Source organism: Mirounga angustirostris, unplaced genomic scaffold, assembly GCF_029215605.1.
Source record: "Mirounga angustirostris isolate CCGP_5_RB_7025 unplaced genomic scaffold, mMirAng1.0.hap1 SCAF_6, whole genome shotgun sequence".
NCBI classification, from domain to species: Eukaryota; Metazoa; Chordata; class Mammalia; order Carnivora; family Phocidae; genus Mirounga; species Mirounga angustirostris.
In genome coordinates this window covers 88,299,834-88,320,867 of record NW_026991714.1, presented here as the reverse complement: position 1 = coordinate 88,320,867, position 21,034 = coordinate 88,299,834, and the positions used below count along the sequence as shown (strand labels likewise).

At 70.7% G+C, this 21,034-nt stretch overlaps 11 non-coding genes across 11 annotated transcripts; all 11 read right to left on the bottom strand.

Annotated features, from left to right (window-relative positions):
• Positions 1-1,061: 1,061 nt before the first annotated feature.
• LOC135364940 (5S ribosomal RNA) lies at positions 1,062-1,180 on the bottom strand. Its single transcript, XR_010412748.1, has one exon. It is a non-coding gene; the product is annotated as a 5S ribosomal RNA (ribosomal RNA).
• Positions 1,181-2,997: 1,817 nt separating this feature from the next.
• Positions 2,998-3,116, bottom strand: LOC135364939 (5S ribosomal RNA). The gene has a single exon (XR_010412747.1). It is a non-coding gene; the product is annotated as a 5S ribosomal RNA (ribosomal RNA).
• Positions 3,117-4,927: 1,811 nt separating this feature from the next.
• LOC135364938 (5S ribosomal RNA) lies at positions 4,928-5,046 on the bottom strand. Its single transcript, XR_010412746.1, has one exon. It is a non-coding gene; the product is annotated as a 5S ribosomal RNA (ribosomal RNA).
• Positions 5,047-6,863: 1,817 nt separating this feature from the next.
• Positions 6,864-6,982, bottom strand: LOC135364937 (5S ribosomal RNA). Its single transcript, XR_010412745.1, has one exon. It is a non-coding gene; the product is annotated as a 5S ribosomal RNA (ribosomal RNA).
• A 1,810-nt stretch (positions 6,983-8,792) lies between these two features.
• Positions 8,793-8,911, bottom strand: LOC135364935 (5S ribosomal RNA). The gene has a single exon (XR_010412743.1). It is a non-coding gene; the product is annotated as a 5S ribosomal RNA (ribosomal RNA).
• Positions 8,912-10,730: 1,819 nt separating this feature from the next.
• On the bottom strand, positions 10,731-10,849 carry LOC135364934 (5S ribosomal RNA). Its single transcript, XR_010412742.1, has one exon. It is a non-coding gene; the product is annotated as a 5S ribosomal RNA (ribosomal RNA).
• Positions 10,850-12,658: 1,809 nt separating this feature from the next.
• Positions 12,659-12,777, bottom strand: LOC135364933 (5S ribosomal RNA). Its single transcript, XR_010412741.1, has one exon. It is a non-coding gene; the product is annotated as a 5S ribosomal RNA (ribosomal RNA).
• A 1,815-nt stretch (positions 12,778-14,592) lies between these two features.
• Positions 14,593-14,711, bottom strand: LOC135364932 (5S ribosomal RNA). Its single transcript, XR_010412740.1, has one exon. It is a non-coding gene; the product is annotated as a 5S ribosomal RNA (ribosomal RNA).
• Positions 14,712-16,520: 1,809 nt separating this feature from the next.
• On the bottom strand, positions 16,521-16,639 carry LOC135364931 (5S ribosomal RNA). Its single transcript, XR_010412739.1, has one exon. It is a non-coding gene; the product is annotated as a 5S ribosomal RNA (ribosomal RNA).
• A 1,815-nt stretch (positions 16,640-18,454) lies between these two features.
• LOC135364929 (5S ribosomal RNA) lies at positions 18,455-18,573 on the bottom strand. The gene has a single exon (XR_010412737.1). It is a non-coding gene; the product is annotated as a 5S ribosomal RNA (ribosomal RNA).
• Positions 18,574-20,384: 1,811 nt separating this feature from the next.
• LOC135364928 (5S ribosomal RNA) lies at positions 20,385-20,503 on the bottom strand. Its single transcript, XR_010412736.1, has one exon. It is a non-coding gene; the product is annotated as a 5S ribosomal RNA (ribosomal RNA).
• Positions 20,504-21,034: the final 531 nt, after the last annotated feature.

The window sequence follows — 21,034 nt, the reverse complement described above, 5'->3', positions numbered from 1 at the left end:
CCCCCACACCCCCACACCCCCACACCCCCACCCACCCCCCCACCCATCCCCCCCCCCACACACACACAAACAGGAGGAGACTGTGTTGGCTAGGCAGCTAGCCCTCGGGAGGGTGGTCGTGCTTGGGTGGGCTCTGGGCACCGAGGAGCCCCTCGGGGCCGAGATGCGCAGCCAAGGCGTCACGAGACCCGCTCTGCTCCCGTTCCCGCCCTGGACCCACTCTGGTCCTCGGGGCATGTGGGCGATTCCTCCTCTGCTGTCGTCCTTTATATGGGGGGCTGCTTTGGGGCGAGGTGCAGGGCGCCCCCCTCTCCCCATCTTGCTGAGCGAGCGAGCCTCGGTCTTCGCTTCGCTGTTGCAGGGAGACTAAGCACGGATTCTGGTGCCAGCGGGTGGTCCCGGGCGCCAAGGGGGGAGGCCCCGGGCGACCGGCCATCTTGTGTCCTGCCCACCCGGAGCGGGGACCCCCGGCACGGGGGCAAAGGGACGGTGTTCCAAGGGAAGGAAGGGAATGCCCGCGGGTGGGAGCGCACCCCAGGGCTGCTGGGGACAAGGTGGAGGCGGGCCCAGGCCTAAGGTGGGGCCAGTTGCCCAGTGCGGTCGTGCGCTCCGGGCGGCCCGATGGAATGGCTAGGGGATGTGGGGATGAGGGCCCGAGGCGCAGGACCATGGGAGGACACGCCTGCCCAGAGCGGGTGCCGTCCGGCCCGCGCTGGCCCCGGCCCATCGGTGCCAGGGTCATCGTCGCCCTCCCGCGTTCCCTCCCTCCGAAGGCGTCGCCTTCGCCCACCCCGCCCGCCCCCATCGACCCCCAGCCCAGCCCTCTGGATCCGGTGTGCGTGGGCGTGGTGGCTTGGAGGCCCAAGGGCTGGCTGGAAGACGCCTGCCCCTGCAGGGGGCACCTGCTGCGAGCCAGGGACTCGCGGTGCGGTGCGCGGCTGGCGAGGGGCCAGGGGGGCACGGGGCGTTTGGAGGAAGCCTAGTTGGGCAAGGGGGCGGGGTGCTGTGGCGGTAAAGGTATGGGAAGGGTGGCCCAAGGGGAAAGAAAAGGCAAAGAAAAAAGCCTACAGCACCCGGTATTCCCAGGCGGTCTCCCATCCAAGTACTAACCAGGCCCGACCCTGCTTAGCTTCCGAGATCAGACGAGATCGGGCGCGTTCAGGGTGGTATGGCCGTAGACGTGTGCGGCTTCCGCTGGCCGCCCTAAGAGCCTGCTCTGCGCCTCCCGGGCCCAGCCGTGCCCCTCCTCAGCCCTCACCCGAACCCCGCCTGCCCTGCGCCTTGCACCTGCCTGCCTGCCAGCCGCCCAGGGGACGTGGCCCCTCCGGTGCCCCGCAGTCGTGGAAGTCCGGGCGCTCTCCCTGCCGGGGACTCTCCAGTCCCGGGGGCCGCCGCCGCCCCACCGCCTCCTGGCTACCGGCATGGCAAAGGGAAGCGTCGGGGCGGGGCGCGGTGGGCGCGGCCCCTGAGGTGTTTTCCGCGCCCCCCACCCCCAGCGTCCCACCCGTCGCCCTAGGCCAAGCCAGGCCGGCCACCAGGCCTTTCTGCCTCTCCACCCCGCCTGGCTCCAAGCCAACCCGGAGCCACCGGCGCCCCCAGGGACCCTCCTCATCAGCCCAACCCCGTCGCCCTTCCTCCGCCACCCTTCCCCTGCCCACCCACCGACAAGAGGACCCGACTGAGGGACACCGGAAGCCGGCTGGCATAGACAGACGCACAGACCCACGGGGAAAGACAGAGACACGGACGGACGGACGGACGGAGATGTAGACAGAGAGGAAGAGAGGGACAGAGAGGGAGAACACAGACAGAGTATCCAACACACACCCCCGCTCTGGCCCCAAGACAGACAGACGCGGACCCTGACCTGGATGCGGACAGGGACGGAGACACAGGGGCACACCCCAGAAACAGACACACACACCACACACACACCACACACACCACACACACACCACACACACACACACACACACACACACAGAGGAAGAGACTGTGTTGGCTAGGCAGCTAGCCCTCCTCGGGAGGGTGGTCGTGCTTGGGTGGGCTCTGGGCACCGAGGAGCCCCCCGGGGCCGAGGTCGCGCAGCCAAGGCCTCAGGAGACCCGCCCTGCTCCCGTTCCCGCCCAGGACCCACTCTGGGCCTGGGGGCGTGCGGGCGATTCCTCCTCTGCTCTCGTCCTTTATTTGGGGGGCCGCTTTGGGGCGTGGTGCAGGGCCGCCCCCTCCCGCCGTCTTGCCGAGCGAGCGAGCCTCGCTGTGCGCTTCGCTGTTGCGGGGACACTGAGCACGGAGTCGGGGGCCAACGGGTGGTCCCGGGTGCCAACGGGGGAGGCCCCGGGCGGTCGGCCATCTTGTGTCCTGCCCACACGGAGCGAGGACCCCCGGCCTGGGGGCAGAGGGACGGTGTTCCGCGGGAAGGAAGGGAATGCCCGCGCGCGCGGGAGCGCAGCCCAGGGCGGGTGGGGAGAAGGTGGAGGCGGGCCCAGGCCTAAGGTGGGGCCGGTTGCCCGGTGCGCTTGTGCACTCGGGGCGGCCCAAGGGAATGGCTAGGGGCTCCGGGGATGAGGCCCCGAGGCGCAGGACCTTGGGAGGGCACGCCTGCCGAGACGGGGTGCCGTCCCGCCCGCGCTCCCCCCGCCCCAAGCCCGCGGGCGGTCCTCGCCGCCCTCCCCCTTTCCCTCCCTGCGAAGCCGCCGCCTCCGCCCACCCAGCCCGCCCCCACCTCCCCCAGCCCGCCCCTCTGGATCGGGTGTGCGTGGGCGTGGTGGCTGTGAGGTGGAAGGGCTGGGGGCTGCCTGCCGGTGCAGCGGGCACAAGCTGCGAGACAGGGACCCTCGGTGCGGTGCGCGGCTGGCGAGGGGCCAGGGGGGCACCGGGCGTTTGCAGGAGGCCTTGTTGGGCAAGGGGCGGAGGGGGCGGGGCGGGGGGGGGGGGACTGTGGCGGCGAAGGGAGAGGAAGGGAGGCCGAAGGGGAAAGAAAAGGCAAAGAAAAAAAGCCTACAGCACCCGGTATTCCCAGGCGGTCTCCCATCCAAGTACTAACCAGGCCCGACCCTGCTTAGCTTCCGAGATCAGACGAGATCGGGCGCGTTCAGGGTGGTATGGCCGTAGACGTGTGCCGCTGCCGCTGGCCGCCCTAAGAGCCTGCTCTGCGCCTCCGGGCCGCAGCCGTGCCCCTCCTCAGCCCCCAACCGCCCCACGCCTGCCCTGTGCCTTGCACCTGCCTGCCTGCCAAACCGCCCAGAGGACGTGGCGCCTCCAGCGCCCCGCAGTCGCGGAACACCGAGCGCTCTCACGGCCCGATACTCTCCAGACCCGGGGGCCGCCGCCTGGCTCCCGAGAGGGCCAAGGGGAGCGTCGGGGCGCGGGGGGCGTGGCCCGCGCGCTGTTCTCCGCGCCCCCCCACCCCCGGCGCCCCACCCGCCGCCCTTAGGGCAAGCCAGGCCCGCCACCAGGCCCTTCCGCCTCTCCACCCCGGCCTGGTTCCAAGCCAACCCGGAGCCACCGGCGCCCCCAGGGACCCTCCTCATCAGCCCAACCCCGTCGCCCTTCCTCCGCCACCCTTCCCCTGCCCACCCACCGACAAGAGGACCCGACTGAGGGACACCAGAAGCCGGCTGGCATAGACAGACGCACAGACCCACGGGGAAAGACAGAGACACGGACGGACGGAGATGTAGACAGAGAGGAAGAGAGAGACAGAGAGGGAGACACAGACAGAGTATCCAACACACGCCCCCGCTCTGGCCCCAAGACAGACAGACGCGGACCCTGACCTGGATGCGGACAGGGACGGAGACACAGGGGCACACCACAGAAACAGACACACACCCCCCACCCCACACCCCACACCCCACACACCCCACACACCCCCACACCCCCACACCCCCACCCACCCCCCCACCCATCCCCCCGCCCCCCCACACACACAAACAGGAGGAGACTGTGTTGGCTAGGCAGCTAGCCCTCGGGAGGGTGGTCGTGCTTGGGTGGGCTCTGGGCACCGAGGAGCCCCTCGGGGCCGAGATGCGCAGCCAAGGCGTCACGAGACCCGCTCTGCTCCCGTTCCCGCCCTGGACCCACTCTGGTCCTCGGGGCATGTGGGCGATTCCTCCTCTGCTGTCGTCCTTTATATGGGGGGCTGCTTTGGGGCGAGGTGCAGGGCGCCCCCCTCTCCCCATCTTGCTGAGCGAGCGAGCCTCGGTCTTCGCTTCGCTGTTGCAGGGAGACTAAGCACGGATTCTGGTGCCAGCGGGTGGTCCCGGGCGCCAAGGGGGGAGGCCCCGGGCGACCGGCCATCTTGTGTCCTGCCCACCCGGAGCGGGGACCCCCGGCACGGGGGCAAAGGGACGGTGTTCCAAGGGAAGGAAGGGAATGCCCGCGGGTGGGAGCGCACCCCAGGGCTGCTGGGGACAAGGTGGAGGCGGGCCCAGGCCTAAGGTGGGGCCAGTTGCCCAGTGCGGTCGTGCGCTCCGGGCGGCCCGATGGAATGGCTAGGGGATGTGGGGATGAGGGCCCGAGGCGCAGGACCATGGGAGGACACGCCTGCCCAGAGCGGGTGCCGTCCGGCCCGCGCTGGCCCCGGCCCATCGGTGCCAGGGTCATCGTCGCCCTCCCGCGTTCCCTCCCTCCGAAGGCGTCGCCTTCGCCCACCCCGCCCGCCCCCATCGACCCCCAGCCCAGCCCTCTGGATCCGGTGTGCGTGGGCGTGGTGGCTTGGAGGCCCAAGGGCTGGCTGGAAGACGCCTGCCCCTGCAGGGGGCACCTGCTGCGAGCCAGGGACTCGCGGTGCGGTGCGCGGCTGGCGAGGGGCCAGGGGGGCACGGGGCGTTTGGAGGAAGCCTAGTTGGGCAAGGGGGCGGGGTGCTGTGGCGGTAAAGGTATGGGAAGGGTGGCCCAAGGGGAAAGAAAAGGCAAAGAAAAAAGCCTACAGCACCCGGTATTCCCAGGCGGTCTCCCATCCAAGTACTAACCAGGCCCGACCCTGCTTAGCTTCCGAGATCAGACGAGATCGGGCGCGTTCAGGGTGGTATGGCCGTAGACGTGTGCGGCTGCCGCTGGCCGCCCTAAGAGCCTGCTCTGCGCCTCCCGGGCCCAGCCGTGCCCCTCCTCAGCCCTCACCCGAACCCCGCCTGCCCTGCGCCTTGCACCTGCCTGCCTGCCAGCCGCCCAGGGGACGTGGCCCCTCCGGTGCCCCGCAGTCGTGGAAGTCCGGGCGCTCTCCCTGCCGGGGACTCTCCAGTCCCGGGGGCCGCCGCCGCCCCACCGCCTCCTGGCTACCGGCATGGCAAAGGGAAGCGTCGGGGCGGGGCGCGGTGGGCGCGGCCCCTGAGGTGTTTTCCGCGCCCCCCACCCCCAGCGTCCCACCCGTCGCCCTAGGCCAAGCCAGGCCGGCCACCAGGCCTTTCTGCCTCTCCACCCCGCCTGGCTCCAAGCCAACCCGGAGCCACCGGCGCCCCCAGGGACCCTCCTCATCAGCCCAACCCCGTCGCCCTTCCTCCGCCACCCTTCCCCTGCCCACCCACCGACAAGAGGACCCGACTGAGGGACACCGGAAGCCGGCTGGCATAGACAGACGCACAGACCCACGGGGAAAGACAGAGACACGGACGGACGGACGGACGGACGGAGATGTAGACAGAGAGGAAGAGAGGGACAGAGAGGGAGAACACAGACAGAGTATCCAACACACACCCCCGCTCTGGCCCCAAGACAGACAGACGCGGACCCTGACCTGGATGCGGACAGGGACGGAGACACAGGGGCACACCCCAGAAACAGACACACACACCACACACACACCACACACACCACACACACACCACACACACACACACACACACACACAGAGGAAGAGACTGTGTTGGCTAGGCAGCTAGCCCTCCTCGGGAGGGTGGTCGTGCTTGGGTGGGCTCTGGGCACCGAGGAGCCCCCCGGGGCCGAGGTCGCGCAGCCAAGGCCTCAGGAGACCCGCCCTGCTCCCGTTCCCGCCCAGGACCCACTCTGGGCCTGGGGGCGTGCGGGCGATTCCTCCTCTGCTCTCGTCCTTTATTTGGGGGGCCGCTTTGGGGCGTGGTGCAGGGCCGCCCCCTCCCGCCGTCTTGCCGAGCGAGCGAGCCTCGCTGTGCGCTTCGCTGTTGCGGGGACACTGAGCACGGAGTCGGGGGCCAACGGGTGGTCCCGGGTGCCAACGGGGGAGGCCCCGGGCGGTCGGCCATCTTGTGTCCTGCCCACACGGAGCGAGGACCCCCGGCCTGGGGGCAGAGGGACGGTGTTCCGCGGGAAGGAAGGGAATGCCCGCGCGCGCGGGAGCGCAGCCCAGGGCGGGTGGGGAGAAGGTGGAGGCGGGCCCAGGCCTAAGGTGGGGCCGGTTGCCCGGTGCGCTTGTGCACTCGGGGCGGCCCAAGGGAATGGCTAGGGGCTCCGGGGATGAGGCCCCGAGGCGCAGGACCTTGGGAGGGCACGCCTGCCGAGACGGGGTGCCGTCCCGCCCGCGCTCCCCCCGCCCCAAGCCCGCGGGCGGTCCTCGCCGCCCTCCCCCTTTCCCTCCCTGCGAAGCCGCCGCCTCCGCCCACCCAGCCCGCCCCCACCTCCCCCAGCCCGCCCCTCTGGATCGGGTGTGCGTGGGCGTGGTGGCTGTGAGGTGGAAGGGCTGGGGGCTGCCTGCCGGTGCAGCGGGCACAAGCTGCGAGACAGGGACCCCCGGTGCGGTGCGCGGCTGGCGAGGGGCCAGGGGGGCACCGGGCGTTTGCAGGAGGCCTTGTTGGGCAAGGGGCGGAGGGGGCGGGGCGGGGGGGGGGACTGTGGCGGCGAAGGGAGAGGAAGGGAGGCCGAAGGGGAAAGAAAAGGCAAAGAAAAAAAGCCTACAGCACCCGGTATTCCCAGGCGGTCTCCCATCCAAGTACTAACCAGGCCCGACCCTGCTTAGCTTCCGAGATCAGACGAGATCGGGCGCGTTCAGGGTGGTATGGCCGTAGACGTGTGCCGCTGCCGCTGGCCGCCCTAAGAGCCTGCTCTGCGCCTCCGGGCCGCAGCCGTGCCCCTCCTCAGCCCCCAACCGCCCCACGCCTGCCCTGTGCCTTGCACCTGCCTGCCTGCCAAACCGCCCAGAGGACGTGGCGCCTCCAGCGCCCCGCAGTCGCGGAACACCGAGCGCTCTCACGGCCCGATACTCTCCAGACCCGGGGGCCGCCGCCTGGCTCCCGAGAGGGCCAAGGGGAGCGTCGGGGCGCGGGGGGCGTGGCCCGCGCGCTGTTCTCCGCGCCCCCCCACCCCCGGCGCCCCACCCGCCGCCCTTAGGGCAAGCCAGGCCCGCCACCAGGCCCTTCCGCCTCTCCACCCCGGCCTGGTTCCAAGCCAACCCGGAGCCACCGGCGCCCCCAGGGACCCTCCTCATCAGCCCAACCCCGTCGCCCTTCCTCCGCCACCCTTCCCCTGCCCACCCACCGACAAGAGGACCCGACTGAGGGACACCAGAAGCCGGCTGGCATAGACAGACGCACAGACCCACGGGGAAAGACAGAGACACGGACGGACGGAGATGTAGACAGAGAGGAAGAGAGAGACAGAGAGGGAGACACAGACAGAGTATCCAACACACGCCCCCGCTCTGGCCCCAAGACAGACAGACGCGGACCCTGACCTGGATGCGGACAGGGACGGAGACACAGGGGCACACCACAGAAACAGACACACACCCCCCACCCCACACCCCACACCCCACACACCCCACACACCCCCACACCCCCACACCCCCACCCACCCCCCCACCCATCCCCCCCCCCCCCACACACACAAACAGGAGGAGACTGTGTTGGCTAGGCAGCTAGCCCTCGGGAGGGTGGTCGTGCTTGGGTGGGCTCTGGGCACCGAGGAGCCCCTCGGGGCCGAGATGCGCAGCCAAGGCGTCACGAGACCCGCTCTGCTCCCGTTCCCGCCCTGGACCCACTCTGGTCCTCGGGGCATGTGGGCGATTCCTCCTCTGCTGTCGTCCTTTATATGGGGGGCTGCTTTGGGGCGAGGTGCAGGGCGCCCCCCTCTCCCCATCTTGCTGAGCGAGCGAGCCTCGGTCTTCGCTTCGCTGTTGCAGGGAGACTAAGCACGGATTCTGGTGCCAGCGGGTGGTCCCGGGCGCCAAGGGGGGAGGCCCCGGGCGACCGGCCATCTTGTGTCCTGCCCACCCGGAGCGGGGACCCCCGGCACGGGGGCAAAGGGACGGTGTTCCAAGGGAAGGAAGGGAATGCCCGCGGGTGGGAGCGCACCCCAGGGCTGCTGGGGACAAGGTGGAGGCGGGCCCAGGCCTAAGGTGGGGCCAGTTGCCCAGTGCGGTCGTGCGCTCCGGGCGGCCCGATGGAATGGCTAGGGGATGTGGGGATGAGGGCCCGAGGCGCAGGACCATGGGAGGACACGCCTGCCCAGAGCGGGTGCCGTCCGGCCCGCGCTGGCCCCGGCCCATCGGTGCCAGGGTCTTCGTCGCCCTCCCGCGTTCCCTCCCTCCGAAGGCGTCGCCTTCGCCCACCCCGCCCGCCCCCATCGACCCCCAGCCCAGCCCTCTGGATCCGGTGTGCGTGGGCGTGGTGGCTTGGAGGCCCAAGGGCTGGCTGGAAGACGCCTGCCCCTGCAGGGGGCACCTGCTGCGAGCCAGGGACTCGCGGTGCGGTGCGCGGCTGGCGAGGGGCCAGGGGGGCACGGGGCGTTTGGAGGAAGCCTAGTTGGGCAAGGGGGCGGGGTGCTGTGGCGGTAAAGGTATGGGAAGGGTGGCCCAAGGGGAAAGAAAAGGCAAAGAAAAAAGCCTACAGCACCCGGTATTCCCAGGCGGTCTCCCATCCAAGTACTAACCAGGCCCGACCCTGCTTAGCTTCCGAGATCAGACGAGATCGGGCGCGTTCAGGGTGGTATGGCCGTAGACGTGTGCGGCTGCCGCTGGCCGCCCTAAGAGCCTGCTCTGCGCCTCCCGGGCCCAGCCGTGCCCCTCCTCAGCCCTCACCCGAACCCCGCCTGCCCTGCGCCTTGCACCTGCCTGCCTGCCAGCCGCCCAGGGGACGTGGCCCCTCCGGTGCCCCGCAGTCGTGGAAGTCCGGGCGCTCTCCCTGCCGGGGACTCTCCAGTCCCGGGGGCCGCCGCCGCCCCACCGCCTCCTGGCTACCGGCATGGCAAAGGGAAGCGTCGGGGCGGGGCGCGGTGGGCGCGGCCCCTGAGGTGTTTTCCGCGCCCCCCACCCCCAGCGTCCCACCCGTCGCCCTAGGCCAAGCCAGGCCGGCCACCAGGCCTTTCTGCCTCTCCACCCCGCCTGGCTCCAAGCCAACCCGGAGCCACCGGCGCCCCCAGGGACCCTCCTCATCAGCCCAACCCCGTCGCCCTTCCTCCGCCACCCTTCCCCTGCCCACCCACCGACAAGAGGACCCGACTGAGGGACACCGGAAGCCGGCTGGCATAGACAGACGCACAGACCCACGGGGAAAGACAGAGACACGGACGGACGGACGGACGGACGGAGATGTAGACAGAGAGGAAGAGAGGGACAGAGAGGGAGAACACAGACAGAGTATCCAACACACACCCCCGCTCTGGCCCCAAGACAGACAGACGCGGACCCTGACCTGGATGCGGACAGGGACGGAGACACAGGGGCACACCCCAGAAACAGACACACACACCACACACACACCACACACACCACACACACACCACACACACACACACACACACACACACAGAGGAAGAGACTGTGTTGGCTAGGCAGCTAGCCCTCCTCGGGAGGGTGGTCGTGCTTGGGTGGGCTCTGGGCACCGAGGAGCCCCCCGGGGCCGAGGTCGCGCAGCCAAGGCCTCAGGAGACCCGCCCTGCTCCCGTTCCCGCCCAGGACCCACTCTGGGCCTGGGGGCGTGCGGGCGATTCCTCCTCTGCTCTCGTCCTTTATTTGGGGGGCCGCTTTGGGGCGTGGTGCAGGGCCGCCCCCTCCCGCCGTCTTGCCGAGCGAGCGAGCCTCGCTGTGCGCTTCGCTGTTGCGGGGACACTGAGCACGGAGTCGGGGGCCAACGGGTGGTCCCGGGTGCCAACGGGGGAGGCCCCGGGCGGTCGGCCATCTTGTGTCCTGCCCACACGGAGCGAGGACCCCCGGCCTGGGGGCAGAAGGACGGTGTTCCGCGGGAAGGAAGGGAATGCCCGCGCGCGCGGGAGCGCAGCCCAGGGCGGGTGGGGAGAAGGTGGAGGCGGGCCCAGGCCTAAGGTGGGGCCGGTTGCCCGGTGCGCTTGTGCACTCGGGGCGGCCCAAGGGAATGGCTAGGGGCTCCGGGGATGAGGCCCCGAGGCGCAGGACCTTGGGAGGGCACGCCTGCCGAGACGGGGTGCCGTCCCGCCCGCGCTCCCCCCGCCCCAAGCCCGCGGGCGGTCCTCGCCGCCCTCCCCCTTTCCCTCCCTGCGAAGCCGCCGCCTCCGCCCACCCAGCCCGCCCCCACCTCCCCCAGCCCGCCCCTCTGGATCGGGTGTGCGTGGGCGTGGTGGCTGTGAGGTGGAAGGGCTGGGGGCTGCCTGCCGGTGCAGCGGGCACAAGCTGCGAGACAGGGACCCTCGGTGCGGTGCGCGGCTGGCGAGGGGCCAGGGGGGCACCGGGCGTTTGCAGGAGGCCTTGTTGGGCAAGGGGCGGAGGGGGCGGGGCGGGGGGGGGGACTGTGGCGGCGAAGGGAGAGGAAGGGAGGCCGAAGGGGAAAGAAAAGGCAAAGAAAAAAAGCCTACAGCACCCGGTATTCCCAGGCGGTCTCCCATCCAAGTACTAACCAGGCCCGACCCTGCTTAGCTTCCGAGATCAGACGAGATCGGGCGCGTTCAGGGTGGTATGGCCGTAGACGTGTGCCGCTGCCGCTGGCCGCCCTAAGAGCCTGCTCTGCGCCTCCGGGCCGCAGCCGTGCCCCTCCTCAGCCCCCAACCGCCCCACGCCTGCCCTGTGCCTTGCACCTGCCTGCCTGCCAAACCGCCCAGAGGACGTGGCGCCTCCAGCGCCCCGCAGTCGCGGAACACCGAGCGCTCTCACGGCCCGATACTCTCCAGACCCGGGGGCCGCCGCCTGGCTCCCGAGAGGGCCAAGGGGAGCGTCGGGGCGCGGGGGGCGTGGCCCGCGCGCTGTTCTCCGCGCCCCCCCACCCCCGGCGCCCCACCCGCCGCCCTTAGGGCAAGCCAGGCCCGCCACCAGGCCCTTCCGCCTCTCCACCCCGGCCTGGTTCCAAGCCAACCCGGAGCCACCGGCGCCCCCAGGGACCCTCCTCATCAGCCCAACCCCGTCGCCCTTCCTCCGCCACCCTTCCCCTGCCCACCCACCGACAAGAGGACCCGACTGAGGGACACCAGAAGCCGGCTGGCATAGACAGACGCACAGACCCACGGGGAAAGACAGAGACACGGACGGACGGAGATGTAGACAGAGAGGAAGAGAGAGACAGAGAGGGAGACACAGACAGAGTATCCAACACACGCCCCCGCTCTGGCCCCAAGACAGACAGACGCGGACCCTGACCTGGATGCGGACAGGGACGGAGACACAGGGGCACACCACAGAAACAGACACACACCCCCCACCCCACACCCCACACCCCACACACCCCACACACCCCCACACCCCCACCCCCCCACCCACCCCCCCACCCATCCCCCCCCCCACACACACACAAACAGGAGGAGACTGTGTTGGCTAGGCAGCTAGCCCTCGGGAGGGTGGTCGTGCTTGGGTGGGCTCTGGGCACCGAGGAGCCCCTCGGGGCCGAGATGCGCAGCCAAGGCGTCACGAGACCCGCTCTGCTCCCGTTCCCGCCCTGGACCCACTCTGGTCCTCGGGGCATGTGGGCGATTCCTCCTCTGCTGTCGTCCTTTATATGAAGGGCTGCTTTGGGGCGAGGTGCAGGGCGCCCCCCTCTCCCCATCTTGCTGAGCGAGCGAGCCTCGGTCTTCGCTTCGCTGTTGCAGGGAGACTAAGCACGGATTCTGGTGCCAGCGGGTGGTCCCGGGCGCCAAGGGGGGAGGCCCCGGGCGACCGGCCATCTTGTGTCCTGCCCACCCGGAGCGGGGACCCCCGGCACGGGGGCAAAGGGACGGTGTTCCAAGGGAAGGAAGGGAATGCCCGCGGGTGGGAGCGCACCCCAGGGCTGCTGGGGACAAGGTGGAGGCGGGCCCAGGCCTAAGGTGGGGCCAGTTGCCCAGTGCGGTCGTGCGCTCCGGGCGGCCCGATGGAATGGCTAGGGGATGTGGGGATGAGGGCCCGAGGCGCAGGACCATGGGAGGACACGCCTGCCCAGAGCGGGTGCCGTCCGGCCCGCGCTGGCCCCGGCCCATCGGTGCCAGGGTCTTCGTCGCCCTCCCGCGTTCCCTCCCTCCGAAGGCGTCGCCTTCGCCCACCCCGCCCGCCCCCATCGACCCCCAGCCCAGCCCTCTGGATCCGGTGTGCGTGGGCGTGGTGGCTTGGAGGCCCAAGGGCTGGCTGGAAGACGCCTGCCCCTGCAGGGGGCACCTGCTGCGAGCCAGGGACTCGCGGTGCGGTGCGCGGCTGGCGAGGGGCCAGGGGGGCACGGGGCGTTTGGAGGAAGCCTAGTTGGGCAAGGGGGCGGGGTGCTGTGGCGGTAAAGGTATGGGAAGGGTGGCCCAAGGGGAAAGAAAAGGCAAAGAAAAAAGCCTACAGCACCCGGTATTCCCAGGCGGTCTCCCATCCAAGTACTAACCAGGCCCGACCCTGCTTAGCTTCCGAGATCAGACGAGATCGGGCGCGTTCAGGGTGGTATGGCCGTAGACGTGTGCGGCTGCCGCTGGCCGCCCTAAGAGCCTGCTCTGCGCCTCCCGGGCCCAGCCGTGCCCCTCCTCAGCCCTCACCCGAACCCCGCCTGCCCTGCGCCTTGCACCTGCCTGCCTGCCAGCCGCCCAGGGGACGTGGCCCCTCCGGTGCCCCGCAGTCGTGGAAGTCCGGGCGCTCTCCCTGCCGGGGACTCTCCAGTCCCGGGGGCCGCCGCCGCCCCACCGCCTCCTGGCTACCGGCATGGCAAAGGGAAGCGTCGGGGCGGGGCGCGGTGGGCGCGGCCCCTGAGGTGTTTTCCGCGCCCCCCACCCCCAGCGTCCCACCCGTCGCCCTAGGCCAAGCCAGGCCGGCCACCAGGCCTTTCTGCCTCTCCACCCCGCCTGGCTCCAAGCCAACCCGGAGCCACCGGCGCCCCCAGGGACCCTCCTCATCAGCCCAACCCCGTCGCCCTTCCTCCGCCACCCTTCCCCTGCCCACCCACCGACAAGAGGACCCGACTGAGGGACACCGGAAGCCGGCTGGCATAGACAGACGCACAGACCCACGGGGAAAGACAGAGACACGGACGGACGGACGGACGGAGATGTAGACAGAGAGGAAGAGAGGGACAGAGAGGGAGAACACAGACAGAGTATCCAACACACACCCCCGCTCTGGCCCCAAGACAGACAGACGCGGACCCTGACCTGGATGCGGACAGGGACGGAGACACAGGGGCACACCCCAGAAACAGACACACACACCACACACACACCACACACACCACACACACACCACACACACACACACACACACACACACAGAGGAAGAGACTGTGTTGGCTAGGCAGCTAGCCCTCCTCGGGAGGGTGGTCGTGCTTGGGTGGGCTCTGGGCACCGAGGAGCCCCCCGGGGCCGAGGTCGCGCAGCCAAGGCCTCAGGAGACCCGCCCTGCTCCCGTTCCCGCCCAGGACCCACTCTGGGCCTGGGGGCGTGCGGGCGATTCCTCCTCTGCTCTCGTCCTTTATTTGGGGGGCCGCTTTGGGGCGTGGTGCAGGGCCGCCCCCTCCCGCCGTCTTGCCGAGCGAGCGAGCCTCGCTGTGCGCTTCGCTGTTGCGGGGACACTGAGCACGGAGTCGGGGGCCAACGGGTGGTCCCGGGTGCCAACGGGGGAGGCCCCGGGCGGTCGGCCATCTTGTGTCCTGCCCACACGGAGCGAGGACCCCCGGCCTGGGGGCAGAGGGACGGTGTTCCGCGGGAAGGAAGGGAATGCCCGCGCGCGCGGGAGCGCAGCCCAGGGCGGGTGGGGAGAAGGTGGAGGCGGGCCCAGGCCTAAGGTGGGGCCGGTTGCCCGGTGCGCTTGTGCACTCGGGGCGGCCCAAGGGAATGGCTAGGGGCTCCGGGGATGAGGCCCCGAGGCGCAGGACCTTGGGAGGGCACGCCTGCCGAGACGGGGTGCCGTCCCGCCCGCGCTCCCCCCGCCCCAAGCCCGCGGGCGGTCCTCGCCGCCCTCCCCCTTTCCCTCCCTGCGAAGCCGCCGCCTCCGCCCACCCAGCCCGCCCCCACCTCCCCCAGCCCGCCCCTCTGGATCGGGTGTGCGTGGGCGTGGTGGCTGTGAGGTGGAAGGGCTGGGGGCTGCCTGCCGGTGCAGCGGGCACAAGCTGCGAGACAGGGACCCTCGGTGCGGTGCGCGGCTGGCGAGGGGCCAGGGGGGCACCGGGCGTTTGCAGGAGGCCTTGTTGGGCAAGGGGCGGAGGGGGCGGGGCGGGGGGGGGGACTGTGGCGGCGAAGGGAGAGGAAGGGAGGCCGAAGGGGAAAGAAAAGGCAAAGAAAAAAAGCCTACAGCACCCGGTATTCCCAGGCGGTCTCCCATCCAAGTACTAACCAGGCCCGACCCTGCTTAGCTTCCGAGATCAGACGAGATCGGGCGCGTTCAGGGTGGTATGGCCGTAGACGTGTGCCGCTGCCGCTGGCCGCCCTAAGAGCCTGCTCTGCGCCTCCGGGCCGCAGCCGTGCCCCTCCTCAGCCCCCAACCGCCCCACGCCTGCCCTGTGCCTTGCACCTGCCTGCCTGCCAAACCGCCCAGAGGACGTGGCGCCTCCAGCGCCCCGCAGTCGCGGAACACCGAGCGCTCTCACGGCCCGATACTCTCCAGACCCGGGGGCCGCCGCCTGGCTCCCGAGAGGGCCAAGGGGAGCGTCGGGGCGCGGGGGGCGTGGCCCGCGCGCTGTTCTCCGCGCCCCCCCACCCCCGGCGCCCCACCCGCCGCCCTTAGGGCAAGCCAGGCCCGCCACCAGGCCCTTCCGCCTCTCCACCCCGGCCTGGTTCCAAGCCAACCCGGAGCCACCGGCGCCCCCAGGGACCCTCCTCATCAGCCCAACCCCGTCGCCCTTCCTCCGCCACCCTTCCCCTGCCCACCCACCGACAAGAGGACCCGACTGAGGGACACCAGAAGCCGGCTGGCATAGACAGACGCACAGACCCACGGGGAAAGACAGAGACACGGACGGACGGAGATGTAGACAGAGAGGAAGAGAGAGACAGAGAGGGAGACACAGACAGAGTATCCAACACACGCCCCCGCTCTGGCCCCAAGACAGACAGACGCGGACCCTGACCTGGATGCGGACAGGGACGGAGACACAGGGGCACACCACAGAAACAGACACACACCCCCCACCCCACACCCCACACCCCACACACCCCACACACCCCCACACCCCCACACCCCCACCCACCCCCCCACCCATCCCCCCCCCCCCACACACACAAACAGGAGGAGACTGTGTTGGCTAGGCAGCTAGCCCTCGGGAGGGTGGTCGTGCTTGGGTGGGCTCTGGGCACCGAGGAGCCCCTCGGGGCCGAGATGCGCAGCCAAGGCGTCACGAGACCCGCTCTGCTCCCGTTCCCGCCCTGGACCCACTCTGGTCCTCGGGGCATGTGGGCGATTCCTCCTCTGCTGTCGTCCTTTATATGGGGGGCTGCTTTGGGGCGAGGTGCAGGGCGCCCCCCTCTCCCCATCTTGCTGAGCGAGCGAGCCTCGGTCTTCGCTTCGCTGTTGCAGGGAGACTAAGCACGGATTCTGGTGCCAGCGGGTGGTCCCGGGCGCCAAGGGGGGAGGCCCCGGGCGACCGGCCATCTTGTGTCCTGCCCACCCGGAGCGGGGACCCCCGGCACGGGGGCAAAGGGACGGTGTTCCAAGGGAAGGAAGGGAATGCCCGCGGGTGGGAGCGCACCCCAGGGCTGCTGGGGACAAGGTGGAGGCGGGCCCAGGCCTAAGGTGGGGCCAGTTGCCCAGTGCGGTCGTGCGCTCCGGGCGGCCCGATGGAATGGCTAGGGGATGTGGGGATGAGGGCCCGAGGCGCAGGACCATGGGAGGACACGCCTGCCCAGAGCGGGTGCCGTCCGGCCCGCGCTGGCCCCGGCCCATCGGTGCCAGGGTCTTCGTCGCCCTCCCGCGTTCCCTCCCTCCGAAGGCGTCGCCTTCGCCCACCCCGCCCGCCCCCATCGACCCCCAGCCCAGCCCTCTGGATCCGGTGTGCGTGGGCGTGGTGGCTTGGAGGCCCAAGGGCTGGCTGGAAGACGCCTGCCCCTGCAGGGGGCACCTGCTGCGAGCCAGGGACTCGCGGTGCGGTGCGCGGCTGGCGAGGGGCCAGGGGGGCACGGGGCGTTTGGAGGAAGCCTAGTTGGGCAAGGGGGCGGGGTGCTGTGGCGGTAAAGGTATGGGAAGGGTGGCCCAAGGGGAAAGAAAAGGCAAAGAAAAAAGCCTACAGCACCCGGTATTCCCAGGCGGTCTCCCATCCAAGTACTAACCAGGCCCGACCCTGCTTAGCTTCCGAGATCAGACGAGATCGGGCGCGTTCAGGGTGGTATGGCCGTAGACGTGTGCGGCTGCCGCTGGCCGCCCTAAGAGCCTGCTCTGCGCCTCCCGGGCCCAGCCGTGCCCCTCCTCAGCCCTCACCCGAACCCCGCCTGCCCTGCGCCTTGCACCTGCCTGCCTGCCAGCCGCCCAGGGGACGTGGCCCCTCCGGTGCCCCGCAGTCGTGGAAGTCCGGGCGCTCTCCCTGCCGGGGACTCTCCAGTCCCGGGGGCCGCCGCCGCCCCACCGCCTCCTGGCTACCGGCATGGCAAAGGGAAGCGTCGGGGCGGGGCGCGGTGGGCGCGGCCCCTGAGGTGTTTTCCGCGCCCCCCACCCCCAGCGTCCCACCCGTCGCCCTAGGCCAAGCCAGGCCGGCCACCAGGCCTTTCTGCCTCTCCACCCCGCCTGGCTCCAAGCCAACCCGGAGCCACCGGCGCCCCCAGGGACCCTCCTCATCAGCCCAACCCCGTCGCCCTTCCTCCGCCACCCTTCCCCTGCCCACCCACCGACAAGAGGACCCGACTGAGGGACACCGGAAGCCGGCTGGCATAGACAGACGCACAGACCCACGGGGAAAGACAGAGACACGGACGGACGGACGGACGGAGATGTAGACAGAGAGGAAGAGAGGGACAGAGAGGGAGAACACAGACAGAGTATCCAACACACACCCCCGCTCTGGCCCCAAGACAGACAGACGCGGACCCTGACCTGGATGCGGACAGGGACGGAGACACAGGGGCACACCCCAGAAACAGACACACACACCACACACACACCACACACACCACACACACACCACACACACACACACACACACACACACAGAGGAAGAGACTGTGTTGGCTAGGCAGCTAGCCCTCCTCGGGAGGGTGGTCGTGCTTGGGTGGGCTCTGGGCACCGAGGAGCCCCCCGGGGCCGAGGTCGCGCAGCCAAGGCCTCAGGAGACCCGCCCTGCTCCCGTTCCCGCCCAGGACCCACTCTGGGCCTGGGGGCGTGCGGGCGATTCCTCCTCTGCTCTCGTCCTTTATTTGGGGGGCCGCTTTGGGGCGTGGTGCAGGGCCGCCCCCTCCCGCCGTCTTGCCGAGCGAGCGAGCCTCGCTGTGCGCTTCGCTGTTGCGGGGACACTGAGCACGGAGTCGGGGGCCAACGGGTGGTCCCGGGTGCCAACGGGGGAGGCCCCGGGCGGTCGGCCATCTTGTGTCCTGCCCACACGGAGCGAGGACCCCCGGCCTGGGGGCAGAGGGACGGTGTTCCGCGGGAAGGAAGGGAATGCCCGCGCGCGCGGGAGCGCAGCCCAGGGCGGGTGGGGAGAAGGTGGAGGCGGGCCCAGGCCTAAGGTGGGGCCGGTTGCCCGGTGCGCTTGTGCACTCGGGGCGGCCCAAGGGAATGGCTAGGGGCTCCGGGGATGAGGCCCCGAGGCGCAGGACCTTGGGAGGGCACGCCTGCCGAGACGGGGTGCCGTCCCGCCCGCGCTCCCCCCGCCCCAAGCCCGCGGGCGGTCCTCGCCGCCCTCCCCCTTTCCCTCCCTGCGAAGCCGCCGCCTCCGCCCACCCAGCCCGCCCCCACCTCCCCCAGCCCGCCCCTCTGGATCGGGTGTGCGTGGGCGTGGTGGCTGTGAGGTGGAAGGGCTGGGGGCTGCCTGCCGGTGCAGCGGGCACAAGCTGCGAGACAGGGACCCTCGGTGCGGTGCGCGGCTGGCGAGGGGCCAGGGGGGCACCGGGCGTTTGCAGGAGGCCTTGTTGGGCAAGGGGCGGAGGGGGCGGGGCGGGGGGGGGGACTGTGGCGGCGAAGGGAGAGGAAGGGAGGCCGAAGGGGAAAGAAAAGGCAAAGAAAAAAAGCCTACAGCACCCGGTATTCCCAGGCGGTCTCCCATCCAAGTACTAACCAGGCCCGACCCTGCTTAGCTTCCGAGATCAGACGAGATCGGGCGCGTTCAGGGTGGTATGGCCGTAGACGTGTGCCGCTGCCGCTGGCCGCCCTAAGAGCCTGCTCTGCGCCTCCGGGCCGCAGCCGTGCCCCTCCTCAGCCCCCAACCGCCCCACGCCTGCCCTGTGCCTTGCACCTGCCTGCCTGCCAAACCGCCCAGAGGACGTGGCGCCTCCAGCGCCCCGCAGTCGCGGAACACCGAGCGCTCTCACGGCCCGATACTCTCCAGACCCGGGGGCCGCCGCCTGGCTCCCGAGAGGGCCAAGGGGAGCGTCGGGGCGCGGGGGGCGTGGCCCGCGCGCTGTTCTCCGCGCCCCCCCACCCCCGGCGCCCCACCCGCCGCCCTTAGGGCAAGCCAGGCCCGCCACCAGGCCCTTCCGCCTCTCCACCCCGGCCTGGTTCCAAGCCAACCCGGAGCCACCGGCGCCCCCAGGGACCCTCCTCATCAGCCCAACCCCGTCGCCCTTCCTCCGCCACCCTTCCCCTGCCCACCCACCGACAAGAGGACCCGACTGAGGGACACCAGAAGCCGGCTGGCATAGACAGACGCACAGACCCACGGGGAAAGACAGAGACACGGACGGACGGAGATGTAGACAGAGAGGAAGAGAGAGACAGAGAGGGAGACACAGACAGAGTATCCAACACACGCCCCCGCTCTGGCCCCAAGACAGACAGACGCGGACCCTGACCTGGATGCGGACAGGGACGGAGACACAGGGGCACACCACAGAAACAGACACACACCCCCCACCCCACACCCCACACCCCACACACCCCACACACCCCCACACCCCCACCCCCCCACCCACCCCCCCACCCATCCCCCCGCCCCCCCCCACACACAAACAGGAGGAGACTGTGTTGGCTAGGCAGCTAGCCCTCGGGAGGGTGGTCGTGCTTGGGTGGGCTCTGGGCACCGAGGAGCCCCTCGGGGCCGAGATGCGCAGCCAAGGCGTCACGAGACCCGCTCTGCTCCCGTTCCCGCCCTGGACCCACTCTGGTCCTCGGGGCATGTGGGCGATTCCTCCTCTGCTGTCGTCCTTTATATGGGGGGCTGCTTTGGGGCGAGGTGCAGGGCGCCCCCCTCTCCCCATCTTGCTGAGCGAGCGAGCCTCGGTCTTCGCTTCGCTGTTGCAGGGAGACTAAGCACGGATTCTGGTGCCAGCGGGTGGTCCCGGGCGCCAAGGGGGGAGGCCCCGGGCGACCGGCCATCTTGTGTCCTGCCCACCCGGAGCGGGGACCCCCGGCACGGGGGCAAAGGGACGGTGTTCCAAGGGAAGGAAGGGAATGCCCGCGGGTGGGAGCGCACCCCAGGGCTGCTGGGGACAAGGTGGAGGCGGGCCCAGGCCTAAGGTGGGGCCAGTTGCCCAGTGCGGTCGTGCGCTCCGGGCGGCCCGATGGAATGGCTAGGGGATGTGGGGATGAGGGCCCGAGGCGCAGGACCATGGGAGGACACGCCTGCCCAGAGCGGGTGCCGTCCGGCCCGCGCTGGCCCCGGCCCATCGGTGCCAGGGTCTTCGTCGCCCTCCCGCGTTCCCTCCCTCCGAAGGCGTCGCCTTCGCCCACCCCGCCCGCCCCCATCGACCCCCAGCCCAGCCCTCTGGATCCGGTGTGCGTGGGCGTGGTGGCTTGGAGGCCCAAGGGCTGGCTGGAAGACGCCTGCCCCTGCAGGGGGCACCTGCTGCGAGCCAGGGACTCGCGGTGCGGTGCGCGGCTGGCGAGGGGCCAGGGGGGCACGGGGCGTTTGGAGGAAGCCTAGTTGGGCAAGGGGGCGGGGTGCTGTGGCGGTAAAGGTATGGGAAGGGTGGCCCAAGGGGAAAGAAAAGGCAAAGAAAAAAGCCTACAGCACCCGGTATTCCCAGGCGGTCTCCCATCCAAGTACTAACCAGGCCCGACCCTGCTTAGCTTCCGAGATCAGACGAGATCGGGCGCGTTCAGGGTGGTATGGCCGTAGACGTGTGCGGCTGCCGCTGGCCGCCCTAAGAGCCTGCTCTGCGCCTCCCGGGCCCAGCCGTGCCCCTCCTCAGCCCTCACCCGAACCCCGCCTGCCCTGCGCCTTGCACCTGCCTGCCTGCCAGCCGCCCAGGGGACGTGGCCCCTCCGGTGCCCCGCAGTCGTGGAAGTCCGGGCGCTCTCCCTGCCGGGGACTCTCCAGTCCCGGGGGCCGCCGCCGCCCCACCGCCTCCTGGCTACCGGCATGGCAAAGGGAAGCGTCGGGGCGGGGCGCGGTGGGCGCGGCCCCTGAGGTGTTTTCCGCGCCCCCCACCCCCAGCGTCCCACCCGTCGCCCTAGGCCAAGCCAGGCCGGCCACCAGGCCTTTCTGCCTCTCCACCCCGCCTGGCTCCAAGCCAACCCGGAGCCACCGGCGCCCCCAGGGACCCTCCTCATCAGCCCAACCCCGTCGCCCTTCCTCCGCCACCCTTCCCCTGCCCACCCACCGACAAGAGGACCCGACTGAGGGACACCGGAAGCCGGCTGGCATAGACA